We start from the raw sequence: 23,975 nt of genomic DNA, 5'->3' as shown, positions 1-23,975 counted from the left end.
CCGTACTACATGCAAACAATTACTCACAACCAGACATGGGGGAACAGAGGGTTAAATAATGAACAAGTAATTGGGGAATTTAAACCAGGTGTGTAAGACAAAGACAAAACAAATGGAAAATGAAAAGTGGATCGGCGATGGCTAGAAGGCTGGTGACGTCGACCACCGAACTCCGCTCGAACAAGGAGAGGGACCGACTTGGGCGGAAGTCATGACTGTACCCCCCCTTGAGCAGCGCACCGAAACCGACCTCGGGGACGACCCGGAGGATGAAGTGCAGAGCGATCCGCATGGAGACGGTGGAACTCCCTCAGCAACGAAGGGTCCAAGACGTCCTCCACCGGCACCCAGAATCTCTCCTCCGGACTGTACCCCTCCCACTCCATGAGGTACTGAAGGCCCCTCGCCCGACGCCTCGAGTCCAGGATGGCTTGAACAGCATACGCCGGGGCCCCCTCGATGTCCAGAGGGGGCGGAGGAAACTCCCGCACCTCAGATTCCTGGAATGAACCAGCCACCATTGGCCTGAGGAGAGACACATGGAATGAGGGATTAATACGGTAATCTGGGGGAAGCTGTAACCTGTAGCATACCTCGTTCAGTCTTCACAGGACTTTGAATGGCCCCACATACCACGGACCCAGCTTCCGGCAGGACAGGCGGAGGGGCAGGTTTCGGGTCGAGAGCCAGACCCGGCCTCACTGCGGTGACGGTCGGCGCTCGCCTTATGCTGTCGGCCCATTGCAGGTGCACATGGGCGGCATCCCAGGTCTCCTCCAAGCACTTAAACCATTCGTCCACTGCAGGAGCTTTGATCTGGCTCTGATGCCAAGGTGCCAGAACCTGCTGATACCCCAGTACACACTGGAAGGGAGAGAGGTTAGTGGAGGAGTGGCGGAGTGAGTTTTGGGCCACCTCTGCCCAGGAGATGAATGCCGCGCACTCCCCCGGCAGGTCCTGGCAATATGACCGCAGAAACCTGCCCGTTACTCTCTGGGTGAAAACCTGAGGTGAGGCTGACCGAGACCCCCAGACGTTCCATGAACGCTCTCCATACCCTGGACGTGAACTGAGGACCCCGATCAGAGACTATGTCCTCAGGTACCCCGTAGTGCCGGAAGACGTGAGTGAACAAGGCCTCCACAGTCTGTAGGGCCGTAGGGAGACTGGGTAAAGGGAGGGGACGGCAGGACTTAGAAAACCGATCCACAATGACCAAGATCGTGGTGTTGCCCTGTGAGGGAGGAAGATCCATCAGGAAGTCCACTGACAGGTGCCACCACGGCTGTTGCCGAACGGGTAGGGGTTGTAACTTCCCTATGGGCAGGTGCCTGGGAGCCTTGCACTGGGCGCACACCGAGCAGGAGGAAACATAAACCCTCACGTCCTTGACCATGGTGGATCACCAGTACTTCCCACTAAGGCAACGCACCGTCCGACCGATGCCAGGGTGACCAGAGGAGTGTGACGTGTGGGCCCAACAGATCAAACGGTCATGGACAGCAGGCACCCAGCTGGACACTGGGGGGGAGTGGGCTCTGTGCGTAATGCCCGCTCGATGTCCGCATCCAGCTCCCACACCACCGGTGCCACCAGGCAAGAGGCTGGAAGTATGGGAGTTCTGGGAACCTGGTCTGTAGGACAGAGTGAAAACAAAACGGGTAAAGAACATGGCCCACCTTGCCTGGTGAGGGTTCAGTCTCCTCGCCGCCAGGATGTACTCCTTGTCCCCTGCCTCAGGTGGAACAGACGTTCACCTGCCACTCGACCCTCAGGCGGGTGGTCGAAAACTGCCCGAAAGCGGCGGATGAACTCTGCGTATTAGTCTCCTTCACTCCATATGGCGTTGGCCCACTCCAGGGCTTTGCCTGAGAGGCAGGAGATGAGGGCAGACACGCTCTCTCGTCCCGAAGGAGCCGGGTGGACGGTCGCCAGGTAGAGTTCCAGCTGTAGTAGAAACCCCTGGCATCCGTCCATCATACTCCCTCGGGAGCGCAAACCGAATCCCGCTGGGACCCGGTGAAGGAGGGGTGGACAGTGGGGCCTGCTGTAGTGTGGCTGGTGGAGGCACTGGACGACCTCCTCCTCTCTCCCAATGATCCATCGTTTGCAGCACGCGATCCATGGCGGTGCCCAGACTTTGCAACATGGTCGCGTGCTGCTGGACGCACTCCTCTACTGCCACAGAGAGGGCATCTGCTCCTGCTGACTCCATTCAGGTGAGTAATTCTGTAATGTGGTCTGTGTGTAGCTGGTGTGGAGGAGTCAGGCACAGGACAGCAGATATGAGTAAATAAAGGTACTTTACTAAAAAAAAAAGATTATATATATATATATAGTGCCTTGCGAAAGTATTGGGCCCCCTTGAACTTTGCGACCTTTTGCCAGATTTCAGGCTTCAAACATAAAGATATAAAACTGTATTTTTTGTGAAGAATCAACAACAAGTGGGACACAATCATGAAGTGGAACGACATTTATTGGATATTTCAAACTTTTTTAACAAATCAAAAACTGAAAAATTGGGCGTGCAAAATTATTCAGCCCCCTTAAGTTAATACTTTGTAGCGCCACCTTTTGCTGCGATTACAGCTGGAAGTCGCTTGGGGTATGTCTCTATCAGTTTTGCACATCGAGAGACTGACATTTTTTCCCATTCCTCGCAAAACAGCTCGAGCTCAGTGAGGTTGGATGGAGAGCATTTGTGAACAGCAGTTTTCAGTTCTTTCCACAGATTCTCGATTGGATTCAAGTCTGGACTTTGACTTGGCCATTCTAACACCTGGATATGTTTATTTTTTAACCATTCCATTGTAGATTTTGCTTTATGTTTTGGATCATTGTCTTGTTGGAAGACAAATCTCCGTCCCAGTCTCAGGTCTTTTGCAGACTCCATCAGGTTTTCTTCCAGAATGGTCCTGTATTTGGCTCCATCCATCTCCCCATCAATTTTAACCATCTTCCCTGTCCCTGCTGAAGAAAAGCAGGCCCAAACCATGATGCTGCCACCACCATGTTTGACAGTGGGGATGGTGTGTTCAGCTGTGTTGCTTTTACGCCAAACATAACGTTTTGCATTGTTGCCAAAAAGTTCAATTTTGGTTTCATCTGACCAGAGCACCTTCTTCCACATGTTTGGTGTGTCTCCCAGGTGGCTTGTGGCAAACTTTAAACAACACTTTTTATGGATATCTTTAAGAAATGGCTTTCTTCTTGCCACTTTTCCATGAAGGCCAGATTTGTGCAATATACGACTGATTGTTGTCCTATGGACAGAGTCTCCCACCTCAGCTGCAGATCTCTGCAGTTCATCCAGAGTGATCATGGGCCTCTTGGCTGCATCTCTGATCAGTCTTCTCCTTGTAGGAGCTGAAAGTTTAGAGGGACGGCCAGGTCTTGGTAGATTTGCAGTGGTCTGATACTCCTTCCATTTCAATATTATCGCTTGCACAGTGCTCCTTGGGATGTTTAAAGCTTGGGAAATCTTTTTGTATCCAAATCCGGCTTTAAACTTATTCACAACAGTATCTCGGACCTGCCTGGTGTGTTCCTTGTTCTTCATGATGCTCTCTGCGCTTTTGACGGACCTCTGAGACTATCACAGTGCAGGTGCATTTATACGGAGACTTGATTACACACAGGTGGATTGTATTTATCATCATTAGTCATTTAGGTCAACATTGGATCATTCAGAGATCCTCACTGAACTTCTGGAGAGAGTTTGCTGCACTGAAAGTAAAGGGGCTGAATCATTTTGCACGCCCAATTTTTCAGTTTTTGATTTGTTAAAAAAGTTTGAAATATCCAATAAATGTCGTTCCACTTCATGATTGTGTCCCACTTGTTGATTCTTCACAAAAAAATACAGTTTTATATCTTTATGTTTGAAGCCTGAAATGTGGCAAAAGGTCGCAAAGTTCAAGGGGGCCGAATACTTTCGCAAGGCACTGTATATATATATATATATATATATATATATATATATATATGAATGCAATACAATAAAGAGAGCCCATATTAACGGACCGTACTACATACAAACAATTACTCACAACCAGACATGGGGAACAGAGGGTTAAATAATGAACAAGTAATTGAGGAATTGAAACCAGGTGTGTAAGCCAAAGACAAAACAAATGGAAAATGAAAAGTGGATCGGCGATGGCTAGAAGGCTGACGTCGACCGCCGAATGCCGCTCGAACAAGGAGAGGGACCGACTTCGGTGGAAGTCGTGACAGAAATTCACTGCTCGCCTGAGGGAGCTTACATATAATTTAAAAATCACGATAAAAACTAATATTGCACACAGTGTGAGTCCATGCGACTTATTATGTGACTTGTTAAACCAAAATTTGACTCCTGAACTTATTACCATAACAAAGGAATTCAATATGTATTGACTCGACAATTCAGCTTTTCATTTTCAATTAATTTGTTAAAATGTCAGAAAACAATTCCACTTTGACATTATGAATTATTGTGTGTAGGCCAGTGACATCTCAATTTAATTCATTTTAAATTCAGGCTGTAAAACAACAAAATGTGGAAAAAGTCAAGGGGGTCTGAAAACTTTCTGAAGGCGCTGTAATTCATCAAATCTTCTGAGATCAGAAGGTATGTAGGAAAGGAGATGAGTAAAGTTTGGGCTCCCGAGTGGCGCAGTGGTCTAAGGCACTGCATCTCAGTGCTAGAGGCATCACTACAGACCCTGGTTTGATTCCAGGCTGTATCACAACCGGCCGTGATATGGGAGCCCCGTAGAGAGGGGTAGGTCGTCATTGTAAATAAGAATTTGTTCTTAACTGACTCGCCTAGTTAAATAAAAATAAAAGGAGGCAATTGAGAGACATACAGCCAGCATAGGCTGCGTTTAGACTGCCTAATTCTTGATTTCCCCCCCCCAATAATTGGTCTTTTGTCCAATTATATCAGTTCTGAAAAAAGTCTGATGTGAAAAGATCTGTGATTAGTCAAAATACCAAGTAGTTTGAAAAAAGATCAGAATTGGGCTGACTGTGAGGGGGTGCAGCCTATGTTGGCTAGGGTTGTTTTATTTTTCTAGTTGTAGTTTTGTTTTATGGCCACTAGATGGCAGGAAACTCTTATACAGCAAAGCTGTTATCTTAATTATTTGACTGTAAGCATGCTATTAAAACTTTATATGAATTTGATTAAAACGTCCAATCAAAATCCATGATTGTAATTAAATATGTTGACCTAGTGCGTCCTTTTCAATCTCTTTTAAGTTAATTTATATTAATTTAAGGGAGGGTCATTTAAGCTAACATTATTGGAAATCCAGGTAGTAGGCTTGGTGGAATTCTGGTGTTTTACTTTAACTAACACATTATTGGTCTCTGTTCAGATCAGAGCTTCTACCAGATGATGCCTGGAAGGACAAGATATCAAGGCAACATGCAACGATAAGGGAAGAAATTAAAATATTATTTGGAGAGACAATTCCATGTGTTTCATGGGATAGTTAGATAAACCAAGTGCCTAGGTGCTCGCTGAAGGTCTCACGATTGTCAGTAGTAATAGGGATGAATACACACACGCACGTGCCCGCGCACACACTGTTTGGAAGATATTTTCTGTTTTCAAGTGTCTTAGAAAGTGAGCAGTGTCCAGCTGTCTACAGTCAGTGTTTCTGCTGGTGTCAACCTCAGTCCTTCAGGGCTGATTTTCTTTGTATGTTTTCTTGAGCTTGGATGCTTTATTTAAGTCTTATTGTACAGTAAATCTTACTGCTGCTGTTTCTCATCCTGAATGACTGATTTTGTTTCTGAACACAGACCAGATTACTGGACCCTTTGTGCACATTAGCATGGGGTGATCCTACGTTTAAACTGAGTTGATGTTAGCTGTGCCGGGGGCTTGGGAAATTGGATTGCTCCTCTGCCCCTGAGCACATAACCTGAATTGCTTCATTACTGTAGATGCCTCTGTGGCTCAATCTGTAGCTGCGAGCAAGTAGGCTAATGGTGCTTTCTGTGAGAGGGAAAAACAAAGGCAACATGATTACGTTATATTACATTCATAATTTATCCATTGTTTAGTAGACCATGGTTGTGCAGGGAACAGAGCCCCTGCTGTCTGGGGGAATTGTGGAGGCCAGGTATGCGGTGGCTCATTGCTGCCTGGAGCTCATCCAGAATTCTGTGGTACAAAGTGTCTTTTGATGTTCGATTAAGTAACCAAGGCCAGTCTGTGGGCAGCCCATTACTCCAAAACCAATTATAAAAACATTTCATCAGTTACCCTGTCCAGGATGACTTAACCCTCTTCAAAATGTCTGAAACATCTCCAGTAGGGGCTGTAACTCTGAGCTGGATGAGAGGGCCACCACCGACCCAGAGGATTGGGTGAGAGGCCGACGTGAGTAAGGTCTTTAATCAGATCAACACCCGCAAGGTTCACGGGGCCCAACGGTATTCCAGGGGGCGTTCTTAGAGCTTGCACAGAACAGCTTGCAGGCATATTCACTGTAAATTTCAAACTCCTTGTCCCAGTCTATATTCTCCACGTTTTAAGATGACCACCATCATTCATGTTCCCAAGATCAATGACTACCACCCTGTAGCACTCACATCTGTAATCCATGAAGTGGTTTGAAAGGCTGGTTATCAGATCAAAATGTATTTGTCACATGTGCCGAATACAACAGGTAGACCTTACTGTGAAATGCTTACTTACAAGCTCTTAACCAACAATGCACTTCAAGAAATATAGTTACAATATTTACTAAATAAACTAAAGTCCAATTGTTTAAAAAAAATCTAATAAAGTAACACAAGGAAATTACATAACAATAACGAAGCTATATACAGGGGGTACCGGTACAGAGTCAATGTGTGGGGGTACATGTTAGTTGAGGTAATGTGACTATGAATATATAATAAACAGCGAGTAGCAGCAGTGTAAAAACAAAGGTTGGGGGAGGGTGTCAAAGTAAATAGTACGGGTGGCCATTTGATTAATTGTTCAGCAGTCTTATGTCTTTTACATTTTTTAAATGTCACCTTTATTTAACCAGGTAGTCTAGTTGAGAACAAGTTCTCATTTACAACTGCGACCTGGCCAAGATAAAGCAAAGCAGTGCGACACAGACAACAACACAGAGTTACACATGGAATAAACAATAAACAAGCCAATAACACAATAAACAAGTCAATGACACAGTAGAAAAAAAGAAAGTCTATATACAGTGTGTGCAAAAGGCATGAGGAGGTAAGGCAATAAATAGGTCATAGGAGCGAATAATTACAATTTAGCAGATTAGCACTGGAGTGATAAATGAGCAGATGATGCAAGTAGAGATACTGGTGTGCAAAAGAGCAGAAAAGTAGATAAAAACAGTATGGGGATGAGGTAGGTAGATTGGGTGGGCTATTTACAGATGGACTATGTACAGCTGCAGCGATCGGTTAGCTGCTCAGATAGCTGATGTTTAAAGTTGGTGAGGGAAATAAAAGTCTCCAAATTCAGCGTTTTTTTTTTTTTTTTGCAATTCGTTCCAGTCACTGGCAGTAGAAAACTGTAAGGAAAGGCGGCCAAATGAGGTGTTGGCTTTGGAGGTGATCAGTGAGATATACCTGCTGGAACATGTGCTATGGGTGGGTGTTGTTATCGTGACCAGTGAACTGAGATAAGGCGGAGCTTTACCTAGCATAGACTTATAGATGACCTGGAGCCAGTGGGTCTGGCGACGAATATGTAGCGAGGGCCAGCCGACTAGAGTGGGTCTGGCTGAAGTGCACCTGTGACCGGCTTGGAAACCGGAGAATGTACAGTGGGATTCGAAATGGTCAGTGATCTGTTAATTAACTTGGCTTTCAAAGACTTTAGATAGGCAGGGCAGGATGGATATAGGTCTGTAACAGTTTGGGTCTAGGGTGTCACCCACTTTGAAGAGGGGGATGACCGCGGCAGCTTTCCAATCTTTAGGGATCTCGAACGATACGAAAGAGAAGTTGAACAGGCTAGGTAATAGGGGTTGTAACAATGGCGGCAGATAGTTTTAGAAAGAGAGGGTCCAGATTGTTTAGCCTAGCTGATTTGTACGGGTCCAGGTTTTGCAGCTCTTTCAGAACATTTGTTATCTTGATTTGGGTGAAGGAGAAGCTGGGGAGGCTTGGGCGAGTAGCTGCAGGTCCTTTTGCAGCTCTTTCAGAACATTTGTTATCTTGATTTGGGTGAAGGAGAAGCTGGGGAGGCTTGGGCGAGTAGCTGCAGGGGGAGCTGTTCTCCGGGATTGGGGTAGCCAGGAGGAAGGCATGGCCAGAAACGCTTATTGAAATGTTCGATTATCATGGATTTATCGGTGGTGACCGTGTTACCTAGCCTCAGTGCAGTGGGCAGCTGGGAGGTGCTCTTGTTCTCCATGGACTTTACAGTGTCCCAAAACTTTTGGGAGTTAGAGCTACAGGATACAAATTTCTGCTTGAAAAAGCCAGCCTTTGCTTTTCTGACTGACTGCGTGTATTGGTTCCAGACTTCCCTGAACAGTTGCATATTGCGGGGACTATTCGATGCTATTGCAGTCTGCCACAGGATGTTTTTGTGCTGGTCAAAGGCAGTCAGGTCTGGAGTGAACCAAGGGCTATATCTGTTCTTAGTTCTGCATTTTTTGAAAGGGGCAAACTTATCTAAGATGGTGAGGAAATTACTTTTAAAGAATGACCAGGCATCCTCGACTGACAGGATGAGGTCAATATCCTTCCAGGTCGATTAGAAAGGCCTGCTTGCAGAAGTGTTTTAGGGAGAGTTTGACAGTGATGAGGGGTGGTCGTTTGACCACGGACCCATAGCGGATACAGGCAATGAGGCAGTGATTGCTGAGATCCTGATTGAAAACAGCGGAGGTGTATTTGGAGGGCAAGTTGGTCAGGATAATGTCTTTGAGGGTGCCCATGTTTACGGATTTAGGGTTGTAACTGGTGGGTTCCTTGAATGTTTGCATGAGATTGAGGGCATCTAGCTTAGATTGTAGGGTGTTAAGCATATCCCAGTTTAGGTCACCTAATAGAATGAACTCTGAAGCTAGATGGGGGGCGATCTATCCAGAAATGGTGTCCAGGGCACAGCTTCATTCATTTTTAATATTAGAAGTTCGAACTGTTTGGGCATAGACCTGGAAAGTATGACAGAACTTTGCAGGCTATCTCTGCAGTAGATTGCAACTCCTCCCCCTTTGGCAGTTCTATCTTGACGGAAAATGTTGTGTGTGGGTATGGAAATCTCAGAATTTTTGGTGGCCTTCCTCAGCCAGGATTCAGACATGGAAAGGACATCAGGGTTGGCGGAGTGTGCTAAAGCAGTGAGTTAAACAAACTTAGGGAGGAGGCTTCTGATGTTAACATGCATGAAACCAAGGCTTTTTCGATCACAGAATTCAACAAATGAGGGTGCCTGGGGACACGCAGGGCCTGGGTTTACCGCCACATCACCCGAGGAACAGAGGAGGAGTAGGATGAGGGTACGGCTAAAAGCTATCAAAAGTTGTCGCCTAGAGCGTTGGGGACAAAGAATAAAAGGAGCAGATTTCTGGGCATGGTAGAATATATTCAGGGCATAGTGGGGTGCTGGTACAGCGGAGGGATGCCCAGGTACTGAGTGATGATAAGAGAGTCTCGGACATGCTGGTTATGCTGGGTGAGGTCACCGCATGTGTTCGAGGTGGGACAAAGGAGGTTTCAGAGGTATGATGAGTGGAACTGGGGGCTCCATTGTAAACTAAAACAATGATAACTAACCTAAACAACAGTATACAAGGCATATTGACATTTGAGAGAGACATACAGCGAGACATAAAGTAATCACAGGTCTTGATTGGGAGAGCTAGCTAAGACAACAACGGGTAAGACAACAGCTAATCAGCTAAAACAACAACAACAGGTAAAATGGCGATGAATGGGCAGAGAGGGTCGGTTAACTACACACAGAGCCTGAGTTCGCGGCTGGGGCCGACAGATAAACAAAATAAAACAAAATGGAGTACAGTGATTAATGGACAGTCCAGCAGGCATCAGCTATGTAGCCAAGTGATCATAGGGTCCAGGGGGCAGCAATAGATGGAACAGGGAAGCCGCGGAGTAATCTCTACTACGCTAGCACGCGGCGACACAGCGTTTAAAGTTAGAAGCCCGGGGCTAGTAGAAGCGTCTGCTCCGATGTCCGACAGAGGCCGGTTGAAGTTACAGCGGATGGAGTATTCGTCGGCAGACCAGTCGTGGTGGTGTGGGGGGCGCCGTGTCGACAAAGGATCCAAGCCAGATGGTGAAAGAGGTATTGTAGTTGTAGTAATTTAGTTTGCTAGCCGGGAGATGCGCCTGGCTCACGGGTAACTGGTGCTAGCTCCGGGGCAGGGGCGTTAGCCGCTATAGCCACTCAGTAGCAGCGGTGATCCAGTGCCAAGGTCCAGAGCTTACGGCAAGGAGCCGGTGGAGTAGTGGGTTTTAGGTCTGTTTGGGTGGAGTCCGGGTGAACAACTGAGTAGGCCGGGAGGTGGGCCTCAGGGATAGCTTCGGTACTGGGTAACTCGGTGGGTGCTAGCTAACTGTGAAGATCAGGAGTAATGGTCCAAGGATTTCGTCAGGAATCCGGCGTTGTGGTGGAGAGACAGTCCAATACTGGTAGGCTGGCGAGTATTATCCAGGCAAAAAAAAGGGGGCTGGTATCTGTGCAGAAGGTAAACGCTGCTAGCAGTGGTTAACAATGACTAAATAGCTTGTAGCTAAGTAGCTGGTTAGCTTCTGATGGCTAGGTGGTTCTTGCTATAAGGTCTAAAAATGTAAAATAATAGCTGTTCCGTATCACATCGGATGAGGCAGGTTACCTGAAGGTGTAATTGAATTCAAATGGAAAAGAGATTGAAAATAAAATTGAAATATATACAAAAAAACAGAAAAATACAAAAGTACACGAGAGGACGAAAAAACCCAGTCTGCACTGCTACGCCATCTTGGATCTGTTAGCTGTATCTAACCCAGTAGAAGCTGTTAAGGAGCCTTTTGGTCCTAGACTTGGTACCGCTTGCCGTGCGATAGCAGAGAGAGTATATAGGTCCTGGATGTCAGGAAGCTTGGCTGTACGCACTACCCTCTATAGCGTCTTATGCCGAGCAGTTGCCATACCAGGCGGTGATGCAACAGGTCAGGATGCTCTCGATGGTGCAGCTGTAGAACTTTTTGAGGATCTGGGGACCCATGCCAGATCTTTTCAGTCTCTTGAGGGAGAAAATGTGTTGTTGTGCCCTCTTCACAACTGTCTTGGTGTGTTTGGACCATGATAATTTGTTGGTGATGTGGACACCAAGGAACTTGAAGCTCTCGACCCGCTCCACTTCAGCCCCGTAGATGTTAATGGAGGCCTGTTCGGCCCACCTTTTCCTGAAGTCCACGATCAGCTCCTTTGCCTAGCTCACATTGAGGGAGAGATTGTTTTCCTGGGAACACACTGCAAGATCTCTGACCTCCTCCCTATAGGCTGTCTCATTGTTGTCGGGGATCAGGCCTCCCACTGTTGTCGTTAGCAAAATTAATGATGGTGTTGGAGTCGTGCTTGGTCATGCAGTTGTGGGTGAACAGGGAGTACAGAAGGGGACTAAGCAAGCACCCCTGAGGGGCACCAGTGTTGAGGGTCAGGGTGGCAGATGTGTTCTTGCCTACCCTTACCACCTGGGGGCGGCCCGTCAGGAAGTCCAGGATCCAGTTGTAGAGGGAGGTGTTTAGTTCCAGGGTCTTAGCTTAGTGATGAGCTTTGTGGGCACTATGGTGTTGAACGCTGAGCTGTAGTCAATGAACAGCATTGTCACATAGGTGTTCCTTTTGTCCAGGTGGGAAAGGGCAGTATGGAGTGCGATTGAGATTGCATCATCTGTGGATCTGTTAGGGCGAATTGGAGTGGGTTTGGTTTTCCGGCATGATGGTGTTGATGTGAGACATGACCAGCCTTTCAAAGCACTTCATGGCTACCAACGTGATTGCTACAGGGTGGTAATCATTTAGGCAGGTTACCTTAACTTTCTTGGGACTATGGTGGTCTGTTTGAAACATGTAGGTATTACAGACTTGGTCAGGGAGAGGTTGAAAATGCCTTTGAAGACACTTGCTAGTTGGTCCGTGCATGCTTTGAGTATACGTCCTGGTAATCGTTCTGGTGAATCTTGAACTGTTTAAAGGTCTTGCTCACATTAGCTACAGAGAGCATGATCACACATTAGTCCGGAACAGCTGGTTTTCTAATGCATGCTTCAGTGTTGCTTGCCTCTAAGCGAGCATAAAAGGCATTTAGCTTGTCTGGTAGGCTCACATCAACGGGCAGCTCGCTTCTGTGTTTGCCTTTGTAGTCCGCAATATTTTTCAATCCCTTCCACATCCGACGAGTGTCAGAGCCAGTGTAGTCGGATTCAATCTTAGTCCTGTATGAACGCTATGCGTGTTTGATGGTTTGTCTAAGGGCATAGCAGGATTTCTTATAAGGGTCCGGATTAGTGTCCCGCTCCTTGAAAGAGGCAGCTCTAGCCTTTAGCTCTGTGAGGATGTTGCCTGTAATCCCTGGCTTCTGGTTGGGAAATGTACGTGCGGTCACTGTGGGGACGACGTCGTTGAACCACTTATTAATGAAGCCGGTGACTGAGGTGGTGTACTCCTCAATGCCGTTTGATGAATCCTGGAACATATTCCAGTCTATGCTATCAAAACAGTCCTGTAGCGTAGCATCCGCGTCATTTGACCACTTCTGTATTGAGGGAGTCGCAGGTACTTCCTATTTTAGTTTTTGCTTGTAAGCAGGAATCAGGAGGATAGCATTATGGTCAGATTTGCCAAATGGATATCGAGGGAGAGCTTTATATACGCCTCTGTGTGTGGAATAAAGGTGGTCAAGAGTTTTTTTTCTCCCTCTGGTTGCACATGTGACACGCTGGTAGAAATTGGGTGAAACATATTTAAGTTTCCCTGCATTAAAGTCCTCGGCCACTAGGAGCACCGCTTCTGGATGAGCATTAATGGCCTTATACAGCTCGTTGAGTGCGGTCTTAGTGCCAGCATCGGTTTGTGGTGGTGATAGACGGCTATGAATAATATAGATGAGAACTTTCTTGGTAGATAGTGTGGTCTGCAGCTTATCATGAGGCATTCTACCACAGGCGAGCAATACCTTGAGACCTCTTTAATATTAGACATCGTAGGCCTCCCGAGTGGTGCAGTGGTCTAAGGCACTGCATCGCAGTGGTAGCTGTGCCTCTAGAGATTCTGGGTACGAGTCCAGGCTCTGTCGCAGCCGCCCGTACCCGGGAGACCCATGGGGCGGCGCACAATTGGCCCAGCGTCGTCCGGGTTAGGGGAGTGTTTGGCCGGCAGGGATGTCCTTGTCCCATTGTGCACTAGCGACTCCTGTGGCGAGCCAGGTACAGTGCACGCTGACACGGTCGCCAGGTGTACGGCGTTTCCTCAAACACATTGGTGCGGCTGGCTTCTGGGTGAAGTGGGCATTGTGTCAAGAAGCAGTGCGGTTTGGTTGGGTTCTGTTTCGGAGGACGCATGGCTCTCGACGTTCACCTCTCCCCGAGTCTGTACTGGAGTTCCAGTGATGAGACAAGACTGTAACTACCAATTGGATATCACAAAATTGGGGCGTAAAAGGGGTAAAAAAAATAGATAATAATACAAATATTAGACATTGCGCACCAGCAGTTATTGACAAACAGACACACCCCCCCGCCCCTCGTCTTACCAGACATAGCTGCTCTGTCCTGCCGATGCACAGAGAAGGCAGCCAGCTCTATATTTTCCATGTTGTCGTTTAGCCACGTCTCTGTGAAACATAGGATATTGCAGTTTTTAATGTCCCTTTGGTAGGATAGTCTTAATCGTAGATCGTCCAGTTTGTTTTCCAATGATTGCGGGTTGGCCAGTAATACGGAGGAAAGTGGGGGTTTACATACTCGTCTGCAAATTCTTACAAGGCACCCGCCCTCATCCCCCTTTTCCTCTGTCTTTGTCCAGTTCGAGGTGAGTAGTCGCTCTTCTGATGTCCAGAAGCTCTTTTCGGTCATAAGAGACGGTAGCAGCAACATTATGAGTTACAAACATTGTGAAAAAACTAATAAAATAGCACAGTTGGTTAGCAGCCCGTAAAATGTCAGCAATCCCTTTCAGAGCCATTATTCATTTGGCACGCATCAACTCCATCATCTCAGACACCCTAGACCCACTCCAATTTTGCCTACCGCCGCAACAGATCCATAGACGACAAAATCTTAATTGCACTCCACACTGCCCTCACCCACCTACAGTGGGGAGAACAAGTATTTGATACACTGCCGATTTTGCAGGTTTTCCTACTTACAAAGCATGTAGAGGTCTGTCATTTTTTATCGTAGGTATACTTCAACTGTGAGAGACGGAATCTAAAACAAAAATCCAGAAAATCACATTGTATGATTTTTAAGTAATTAATTTGCATTTTATTGCATGACATAAGTAATTGATCACCTACCAACCAGTAAGAATTCCGGCTCTCACAGACCTGTTAGTTTTTCTATAAGAAGCCCTCCTGTTCTCCACTCATTACCTGTATTAACTGCACCTGTTTGAACTCGTTACCTGTATAAAAGACACCTGTCCACACACTCAATCAAACAGACTCCAACCTCTCCACAATGGCCAAGACTAGAGAGCTGTGTAAGGACATCAGGGATAAAATTGTAGACCTGCACAAGGCTGGGTTGGGCTACAGGACAATAGGCAAGCAGCTTGGTGAGAAGGCAACAACTGTTGGCGCAATTATTAGAAAATGGAAGAAGTTCAAGATGACGGTCAATCACCCTCGGTCTGGGGCTCCATGCAAGATCTCACCTTGTGGGGCATCAATGATCATGAGGAAGGTGAGGGATCAGCCCAGAACTACATGGAAGGACCTGGTCAATGACCTGAAGAGAGCTGGGACCACAGTCTCAAAGAAAAACATTATAACACACTATGCCGTCATGGATTAAAATCCTGCAGCGCAAGCAAGGTCCCCCTGCTCAAGCAAGTGCATGTCCAGGCCTGTCTGAAGTTTGCCACTGACCATCTGGATGATCCAGTGGAGGAATGGGTGAAGGTCATGTGGTCTGAGACAAAAATAGAGCTTGCCTTGCACTTGTTTGGAGGAAGAAGAAGGATGAGTACAACCCCAAGAACACCATCCCAACCATGAAGCATGGAGGTGGAAACATCATTCTTTGGGATGCTTTTCTGCAAAGGGGACAGGACGACTGCACCGTATTGAGGGGAGGATGGATGGGGCCATGTATTGCGAGATCTTGACCAACGACCTCCTTCCCTCAGTAAGAGCATTGAAGATGGGCCGTGGCTGGGTCTTCCAGCATGACAACGACCCGAAACACACAGCCAGGGCAACTAAGGAGTGGCTCCGTAAGAAGCATCTCAAGGTCCTGGAGTGGCCTAGCCAGTCTCCAGATCTCAACCCCATAGAAAATCTTTGGAGGGAGTTGAAAGTCCGTGTTGCACCTATGATGAAAATTTCAGGCCTCTCTCATCTTTTTAAGTGGGAGAACTTGCACAATTGGTGTCTGACTAAATACTTTTTTGCCCCACTGTATGTTGACCTTTGCGCCACTGTCCAACAGCAGCCAGTGTGTGTCTATGTGAGTACTTACCATACAATCCTCCATGAGTGCTGTGTGCATCTCGTCAGCCCCAGCCTCTAACAGGAAGCATACCATGTCCATCCGTGTGTGGATAAGAGGAACAATAAAAAACAATGCTCTGGCTGCTTTTTCCCTACAATTACATTTCCTGTTTACCATCACTCTTTGTCAACAGGAGTGTAAACATTACATCACTAATGCAATGTGTCAGATGTCTTCTGTGTGGTTTTGTGTGGTGTTTTACAGGGAGGGAGCAGATGCACACCTTTGCTGATTAGGAACTGTACAGTACATAGGTGTCCCGCTCTGGCTGCTTTCATCAGACGGGTTCTGCCTTTCTCCGATTCATGTCCCTGCAAGACAAACAGAAATAAAATAAGAAAGACAAACAGAAAGACAGGGGTGAGTAAAGTGGACACAAGGAAACACATGAGCAGCAATGCATCCAGAGAGAGAGACAGTAGACAGCATGTGTATGACTGAATAGGTCATGTTACGCATGGTGGTTTATGACAGTAGCTATCGTCGTCTGCTAGCTAGCTACAGTATGTCCCTGATGTTTACCCCATGCCTACGGTAGCTGATCTGTTTGCGACTCTGGCAGGGGGGGCCTCCAATTTGGAGTGACCACAGCAGTGGCCATTTTTCAGTGCTACATGGACACCTTGCTATCGGGCATCACAGGGGTCCAGATGTATCTTGATGACATACTGATAACAGGCCAAACTCTGAAAGAGCAGAACTCTTGGCTGAGGGAAGTGCTGAGGCACTTTGTAGAAGCAGAGCTACGACTGCAGAGAGAGAAGTGGATTTTTGCTGCACCACTCACTACCTCTTTGTCTGAGCCACCACCTCCCTGAGAAGTGATGCAGTTTGGAGGTGGTGTTTGATGCCCGTCTCCAAGTTTCTAGGATAGCCGCACTGACCTTTAAGGATCATGTCATGTTATGGGTGCTTCGCTGGGTGCTGCATGGATGGGCCTATGAGGTTCCTGGCTGCCAGTTTGGACCCTACTGGTCTCGTCGAAACGACCTGTTGGTTCACAAGAACTGCATGTTGTGGGGTAGCCAGGTGGTGGTTCCTGGCCTGGCGAGAGAGGGGCTCCTTTCCATGCTGAATGATATACATCCTGGAATAGTGAGGATGAGGGCACTGGCATGGAGCTATGTGTGGTGGCCTGGGATTGACATGGAAATTGAGGCTGTGGTGTGCAGCTGTCAGGCAATGCTCCAAGCAAAGGCCGCCTTGCACCCATGGGAGTGGACAACAAAGAAATGGCCTTGTCTTAGTGTAGACTTTGCTGGGCTGTTCAAAGGAAAGGCTTATGACATTGTAGTGGATTCCCGCTGGAAGTAGCCATGGTTAGCTTCATGTCCTCTGCTGCTGTGATAAGCATGGGTTGTCAGACAATGGATCTGCCTTCACTTCTGCTGAGTTTAAAGATACGGACGGAATGGAATCAGACACGTCACCACAGCCCCATATCATCCATCCTCCAATGGCCAAGCTGAATGCTTGGTTCAGACAACCAAGGAGGCTCTGTCTAGGATCTCGGTGGGTGACTGGCAGACCTGACTGTCAAGGTTCTTGCTGTCTCAGCATGTTACGCCCACGGCCTCTACTGGGAAGAGCCCAGCCAAGCTGTTAATGAACAGGTGATTGACATCTGCATTAGACTGGCTGCACCTGGACTTTGCAAAGCAGGAGGATGTTGCAGACCGGAGCCATGGTCATTTAAGGCATTTTGTACCCAACTAGTCTTTTTATTTATTTATTTTATTTTACCTTTATTTAACCAGGTAGGCAAGTTGAGAACAAGTTCTCATTTACAATTGCGACCTGGCCAAGATAAAGCAAAGCAGTTTGACAGATACAACGACACAGAGTTACACATGGAGTAAAACAAACATACAGTCAATAATACAGTATAAACAAGTCTATATACAATGTGAGCAAATGAGGTGAGAAGGGAGGTAAAGGCAAAAAAGGCCATGGTGGCAAGGTAAATACAATATAGCAAGTAAAACACTGGAATGGTAGTTTTGCAATGGAAGAATGTGCAAAGTAGAAATAAAAATAATGGGGTGCAAAGGAGCAAAATAAATAAAATACAGTTGGGAAAGAGGTAGTTGTTTGGGCTAAATTATAGGTGGGCTATGTACAGGTGCAGTAATCTGTGAGCTGCTCTGACAGTGGGTGCTTAAAGCTAGTGAGGGAGATAAGTGTTTCCAGTTTCAGAGATTTTTGTAGTTCGTTCCAGTCATTGGCAGCAGAGAACTGGAAAGAGAGGCGGCCAAAGAAAGAATTGGTTTTGGGGGTGACTAGAGAGATATACCTGCTGGAGCGTGTGCTACAGGTGGGAGATGCTATGGTGACCAGCGAGCTGAGATAAGGGGGGACTTTACCTAGCAGGGTCTTGTAGATGACATGGAGCCAGTGGGTTTGGCGACGAGTATGAAGCGAGGGCCAGCCAACGAGAGCGTACAGGTCGCAATGGTGGGTAGTATATGGGGCTTTGGTGACAAAACAGATTGCACTGTGATAGACTGCATCCAATTTGTTGAGTAGGGTATTGGAGGCTATTTTGTAAATGACATCGCCAAAGTCGAGGATTGGTAGGATGGTCAGTTTTACAAGGGTATGTTTGGCAGCATGAGTGAAGGATGCTTTGTTGCGAAATAGGAAGCCAATTCTAGATTTAACTTTGGATTGGAGATGTTTGACATGGGTCTGGAAGGAGAGTTTACAGTCTAACCAGACACCTAAGTATTTGTAGTTGTCCACGTATTCTAAGTCAGAGCCGTCCAGAGTAGTGATGTTGGACAGGCGGGTAGGTGCAGGTAGCGATCGGTTGAAGAGCATGCATTTAGTTTTACTTGTATTTAAGAGCAATTGGAGGCCACGGAAGGAGAGTTGTATGGCATTGAAGCTTGCCTGGAGGGTTGTTAACACAGTGTCCAAAGAAGGGCCGGAAGTATACAGAATGGTGTCGTCTTCGTAGAGGTGGATCAGAGACTCACCAGCAGCAAGAGCGACCTCATTGATGTATACAGAGAAGAGAGTCGGTCCAAGAATTGAACCCTGTGGCACCCCCATAGAGACTGCCAGAGGTCCAGACAACAGACCCTCCGATTTGACACACTGAACTCTATCAGAGAAGTAGTTGGTGAACCAGGCGAGGCAATCATTTGAGAAACCAAGGCTGTTGAGTCTGCCGATGAGGATGTGGTGATTGACAGAGTCAAAAGCCTTGGCCAGATCAATGAATACGGCTGCACAGTAATGTTTCTTATCGATGGCGGTTAAGATATCGTTTAGGACCTTGAGCGTGGCTGAGTTGCACCCATGACCAGCTCTGAAACCAGATTGCATAGCAGAGAAGGTATGGTGAGATTCGAAATGGTTGGTAATCTGTTTGTTGACTTGGCTTTCGAAGACCTTAGAAAGGCATGGTAGGATAGATATAGGTCTGTAGCAGTTTGGGTCAAGAGTGTCCCCCCCTTTGAAGAGGGGGATGACCGCAGCTGCTTTCCAATCTTTGGGAATCTCAGACGACACGAAAGAGAGCAGGCTAGTAATAGGGGTGGCAACAATTTCGGCAGATCATTTTAGAAAGAAAGGGTCCAGATTGTCTAGCCCGGCTGATTTGTAGGGGTCCAGATTTTGCAGCTCTTTCAGAACATCAGCTGAATGGATTTGGGAGAAGGAGAAATGGGGAAGGCTTGGGCGAGTTGCTGTTGGGGGTGCAGTGCTGTTGACAGGGGTAGGAGTAGCCAGGTGGAAAGCATGGCCAGCAGTAGAAAAATGCTTATTGAAATTTTCAATTATGGTGGATTTATCAGTGGTGACAGTGTTTCCTATCTTCAGTGCAGTGGGCAGCTGGGAGGAGGTGTTCTTATTCTCCATGGACTTTACAGTGTCCCAGAACTTTTTTGAGTTAGTGTTGCAAGAAGCAAATTTCTGCTTGAAAAAGCTAGCCTTGGCTTTTCTAACTGCCTGTGTATAATGGTTTCTAGCTTCCCTGAACAGCTGCATATCACGGGGGCTGTTCGATGCTAATGCAGAACGCCATAGGATGTTTTTGTGTTGGTTAAGGGCAGTCAGGTCTGGGGAGAACCAAGGGCTATATCTGTTCCTGGTTCTAAATTTCTTGAATGGGGCATGTTTATTTAAGATGGTTAGGAAGGCATTTTTAAAAAATATCCAGGCATCCTCTACTGACGGGATGAGGTCAATATCCTTCCAGGATACCCCGGCCAGGTCGATTAGAAAGGCCTGCTCGCTGAAGTGTTTCAGGGAGCGTTTTACAGTGATGAGAGGAGTTCGTTTGACCGCTGACCCATTACGGATGCAGGCAATGAGGCAGTGATCGCTGAGATCTTGGTTGAAGACAGCAGAGGTGTATTTAGAGGGGAAGTTGGTTAGGATGATATCTATGAGGGTGTCCGTGTTTAAGGCTTTGGGGAGGTACCTGGTAGGTTCATTGATAATTTGTGTGAGATTGAGGGCATCAAGTTTAGATTGTAGGATGGCTGGGGTGTTAAGCATGTTCCAGTTTAGGTCGCCTAGCAGCACGAGCTCTGAAGATAGATGGGGGTCAATCAGTTCACATATGGTGTCCAGAGCACAGCTGGGGGCAGAGGGTGGTCTATAGCAGGCGGCAACGGTGAGAGACTTGTTTTTAGAGGTGGATTTTTAAAAGTAGAAGTTCAAATTGTTTGGGTACAGACCTGGATAGTAGGACAGAACTCTGCAGGCTATCTTTGCAGTAGATTGCAACACCGCCCCCTTTGGCAGTTCTATCTTGTCTGAAAATGTTGTAGTTTGGAATTAAAATGTCTGAATTTTTGGTGGTCTTCCTAAGCCAGGATTCAGACACAGCTAGAACATCCGGGTTGGCAGAGTGTGCTAAAGCAGTGAATAGAACAAACTTAGGGAGGAGGCTTCTAATGTTAACATGCATGAAACCAAGGCTATTACGGTTACAGAAGTCGTCAAAAGAGAGCGCCTGGGGAATAGGAGTGGAGCTAGGCACTGCAGGGCCTGGATTCACCTCTACATCGCCAGAGGAACATAGGAGGAGTAGAATAAGGGTGCGGCTAAAAGCAATAAGAATTGGTCGTCTAGAACGTCTGGAACAGAGAGTAAAAGGAGGTTTCTGGGGGCGATAAAATAGAATCAAGGTATAATGTACAGACAAAGGTAAGGTAGGATGTGAATACTGTGGAGGTAAACCTAGGTATTGAGTGATGAAGAGAGAGATATTGTCTCTAGAAACATCATTGAAACCAGGAGATGTCATTGCATGTGTGGGTGGTGGAACTAATAGGTTGGATAAGGTATAGTGAGCAGGACTAGAGGCTCTACAGTGAAATAAGCCAATAAACACTAACCAGAACAGCAATGGACAAGACATGTTGACATTAAGGAGAGGCATGCTTAGTCGAGTGATCAAAAGGGTCCAGTGAGTGGAGAGGTTGGTTGAGGGTGACGGCGATTTAGACAGCTAGCCAGGCCATCGGTAGCAAGCTAGCATAGGATGGAGGTATGTTGTTAGCCACCTCTTGCGTTCGGTCAGTAGATTAGTGGGGTTCCGTGTGGTAGAGGGGATTAATCCAAATCACACAACAACAACAAAAATAAGAACAATAGATATAGTTATAGAGGCCCGAGAAGAAAACATAATAATAATAAAAATAAATAAATTGTCCGATTGTCTATTCAGATAGCAGCCGGTAAGACAGCTAACGGTTAGCGGGCCGCAGATGGGCGTTCAGGTAACGTTGCGACGGAGGAGCCAGCCGGATCTCCTTCAGGTAGATAACGTCGGCAGTCCAGTTGTGAAGGCCCGGTGGGGCTCCGCGCAGTAAAACGGGTCCGGATAGGTGACTGCAGCCCAGGAGTGAATGATGGAACTCAGGAGTGATTGACGGAGCTGGCTAGCACCGGAATAATTGATGTTTGCTCCGGAATCGACGAAAGTCGATTGTCACACGGATAGCAGCTAGCTAGCTGTGAGATCCGGGTATGAATGTCCAGAGAGCAGTTGAAATCCAGGGACATGGAGAGAAAAATTGGTCCGGTATGTTCCGTTCCGAGCCGCGCTGCGCCGTACAAAACTGGCGATGGATTTTCGATAGATTTTCGAGCTAAAGGATAGCTGATGACCACAAACCGTGGTTAGCTGAATACTAACGATTTGCCAGTAAAGAAGCTAACTAGCTTCTGGATTAGCTTCTGGGCTAGCTCCTGGCTAGCTTCTGGCTAGTTTCTGGCTAGCTTCTTGGAGTTTCTGGCTAGCTTCTTGGAGGATTACAGATCTGAGGTAAATAATACTTTTTTATAAATATAAATTGGTGAGGCGGGTTGCAGGAGAGTGTTTTGAAGATGAGTTGATGGAAAATAAAAATAAAATGTATGTGAAAAAAGTTGTAAATATATATATATACAGGACACGACAAGACGAGGACAAAAGACGTCTGAACTGCTATGCGATCTTGGAGTTCCTTTGCCAGAGGAAGGCCCAAAAAATTGTTAAAGACTCGTCACCCAAGTCATTGACTGTTCTCTCTGTTACCGCACGGCAAGCAGTACCAGAGCGCCAATTCTAGGTCCAAAAGGCTCCTCAGCAGCTTCTACCCCTAAGCCATAAGACTGCTGAACAATTCATCAAATACCCCCTCTCCCCTTTATTTTTACAGTGCTGCTACTCTCTGTTTATTATCTATCCATAGTCACATTACCCCTAACTACATGGACAAATTACCTCAACTAACCTGTACCCCCACACATTGGCATGGTACCGGTACCCCCGTATATAGCCTCGTTATTGGTATTTTATTGTGTTACTTTAAAAATATATATTTTTTACTTTAGTTAATTTAATAAACTTTATTTTCTTCACTGCATTGTTGGTTAAGGGCTTGTAAGTAAGCACCTGTTGTATTCGCTGCATGTGACAAATACGATTTGATTTTGATTTGGTTTGACATGAGGAGCTACTTTGGAGGCCCTATGTGGGTACCTGCAGTGGTGGAAGAAGCCACTGGACCTGTCTCTTACAGGACTCTGATGCCTGACAATCAGGTCCATGTGGAGGCCGTGAAGCATCAGCCGCCTTTGCTGCCACCTCCTCCCTCCCGGCCTGGACGCCCTGGACACCACGCCTTTAGGCAGAAGCAGTGCCAACTCCAGAGCCAAACCCTGATACTAAGCCCCCAACTTGCAGCTGAGCCCTCTCCGGCCCTAATTTGGGTACCACCTTCACAGGCACAGAGGCTGGGAGTTACAATCAAGGGTTCCATCCAAAGGTTATTTGGTTACATTTAGTTTTTGAAGGTGGTGGCATAATTCCCCAAATTAATTGCTTTTCCAGTTTTAGAACACCTACTCATTCAAGGGTTTTTCTGATTTTTTTGTACTATTTTCAACATTGTAGAATAATATTGAAGACATTACAACTATGAAATAACACATATGGAATTATGTAGCAAACAAAAAAGTGTTAAACAAATCAAAATATATTTTACATTTGAGATTCTTCAAATAGCTACCATTTGCCTTGATGACAGCTTGGTACACTCTTGGCATTCTCTCAACCAGCTTTACCTGGAATGCTTTTCCAGTCTTGAAGGGGAACCCACATATGCTGAGCTCTTATTGGCTGCTTTTCCTTCACTCTGAGGTCCGACTCATCCCAAACCATCTCAATTTGGTTGAAGTTGGGGGATTGTGAAGGCCAGGTCATCTGATGCAGCACTCCATCACTCTCCTTCCTGGTAAAATAGCCCTTACACAGCCTGGAGGTGTGTTGGGTCATTGTCCTGTTGAAAAACAAATGATTGTCACACTAAGCCCAAACCAGATGGGATGGCGTATTGCTGCAGAATGCTGTTGTAGCCATGCTGGTTAAGTGTGCTTTGAATTCTAAATTAATCACAGACAGTGTCACCAGCAAAGCACCCCCACAGCATAACACCTCCTCCTCCATGCTTTACGGTGGGAAATACACATGTGGAGATCATGTGAGATCTCACAAAGGCACAGCAGTTGGAACCAAAAATCCCCACTTTGGACTCCAGACCAAAGGACAGATTTCCACAGGTCTAATGTCTATTGCTCGGGTTTCTTGGCCCAAGCAAGTCTTTTCTTCTTATTGGTGTCCTTTAGTAGTGGTTTCTTTGCAGCAGTTCGACCATGAAGGCCTGATTCACACAGTCTCCTCTGAACAGTTGATGTTGAGATGTGTCTGTTACTTGAACTCTGTGAAGCATTTATTTCGGCTGCAATTTCTGAGGCTGGTAACTCTAATGAACT

Source organism: Oncorhynchus mykiss, chromosome Y (assembly GCF_013265735.2).
Source record: "Oncorhynchus mykiss isolate Arlee chromosome Y, USDA_OmykA_1.1, whole genome shotgun sequence".
Taxonomy (NCBI): Eukaryota; Metazoa; Chordata; class Actinopteri; order Salmoniformes; family Salmonidae; genus Oncorhynchus; species Oncorhynchus mykiss.
Note: the sequence above shows the minus strand (reverse complement) of the source record.